The sequence below is a fragment of the Hypanus sabinus genome, chromosome 2 (assembly GCF_030144855.1).
Source record: "Hypanus sabinus isolate sHypSab1 chromosome 2, sHypSab1.hap1, whole genome shotgun sequence".
Taxonomy (NCBI): Eukaryota; Metazoa; Chordata; class Chondrichthyes; order Myliobatiformes; family Dasyatidae; genus Hypanus; species Hypanus sabinus.
In genome coordinates, this window is record NC_082707.1 from 177,431,703 (window position 1) to 177,433,706 (window position 2,004).

Here is a 2,004-nt window from a genome sequence, read left to right on the forward strand (position 1 = left end):
TGAAAGACAATGGAGTGTAAAAGGGACTATAATCTAGGTCTCAACCTCAGTGAATGTTCAGCCTTGTGGGGACAGTTATAGCTGTTACAGGAAGTTTAGTATGCTAACTTGTTTTGTTTCTGAATATTTAAAATGGCTCAATTGGTATAGAATAGGGAGAAGGCAAAGCATTTGATGAGTAGTATCAGTACAATCAGTAATGGTGATTTGTATTCAACCTAAACCATTGAAGCTGATGACTCCCATTGACCTGCTCCAGGACCATAGCTCTCCATACCTCTACCATCCATGTACCTATCCAAACTTCTTTTAAACTTTGAAATCGAGCTCACATGCACCACTTCTGCTGGCAGCTCACTTTCAATGAATTATTGACCTGCATTCACAGATCCCTTTGTTCTATTGCACTCCTCAGTGCCCTACCATTCACTGTGGAAGACCTATCCTGGTCGGTCCTACTGAAGTGTAACAGCTTACACTTGTCTGCATTAAGTTTCATCCGCCATTTTTCAGCCCATTGTTTCATCTGGTCCAGATCCCACTGCACGCCATGACAGTCTTCCTCGCTGACCACTACACCCCCAATCTTGGTGTTATCCACAAATTTGCTGATAGGTTAACTACATTATCATCCACATCATTGATATAGAGGACAAACAACAACAGACCCAGCACTGATCCCTGTGGTATTCCACTAGGCACAAGCCTCCAGTCAGACATCTACTACCACTCTGTGGTTACTCCCATAAAGTCAATATCTAATCCAGTTTACTATCTCATCCGACTGACTGAACCTTCCCAACCAGCTCCTAAGCAGGACCCTGTTAAATGTCTTGCAAAAGTCCATGTAAACAACATGCCTTACCTTCATCAACTTTCTTGGTAAGTTCCTCGAAAACCTCTATGAGATTGGTTAGACACAACCTGTAGCACATGAAGCCACGCTGACTATCTGTAATCAGTCCATGTCTATACAAATACTCTTATATCCAGTTCCTAAGAATACCTTCCAATAAATTTTCCGGGCTCACCGGCCTACAATTTGCTGGTTTATATTCAGAGACTTTCTTAAACTCTGAACAACATTGGCTTTCCTTGTACCTCACCCCGTTAAGGATGATTTCAATATCTCTTCTAGAGCCTCGACAATTTCTACACTTGCCTCCTGCAAGATCCGAGGGAACGCCTTGTCAGGCCCTGGGGATTTATCCACCCTAATTTGCCTCAAGACAGCAAACACCTCCTCCTCTGTGATCTGTATAGGGTCCATGGAGTTGATATCATTTGTGTCACATCGTGGACTCCACGTCAGTTTCCTGAGTAAGTACAGATGCAAAAAATGCATTTAAGATCTCCGCCATCTCTTCTGGCTCCACACATTGATTACCACTCTGAGACCAGTTTTGTTCTTTGCAATCCTTTAGCTCTTAACATATCTGTAGAATCCCTTAGGATTCTCCTTCACCTCGTCTGCTGGGGAAACCTCGTGCCTCCTTTTAACCATCCTGATTTCTTTCTCAAGTGTTCCCTTGCATCTCTTTATGTTCCACAAGCACCTCATTTGTTCCTGTTTATACCTGTAACGCACCTCCTTTTTTTCTTAACCAGGGCCTCAATATCTCTTGAAAACCAGTGTTGATGTTGAAAGAGAAGTTATTTGGATTTGGCTAAATTTAAGGAGCACCACCATCTGTTCACTAGGTCACCCCTCCCCCAAAAGAGCTCTGAATGATCCAGAATTCTGAATCCTTGCCCCCTGCTCCAATTCCTCAGCCATGCATTTATCTGCCACCTCATTCTCATTATAACCTCACTGTCGCATGGTGCAAGCAGCAATCCTGAGATTCCTACCTTTGAGGTCCTGCTTCTCAGCTTCCTTCCTAACTCCCTGTATTCTGTTTTCAGGACCTTCTACCTTTTTCTACTTATGTTGTTATTACCAATATGTACCATGAATTCTGGCTGCTCACCTTCCCTTTTCAGGATATAGAAACTTAGAAAACC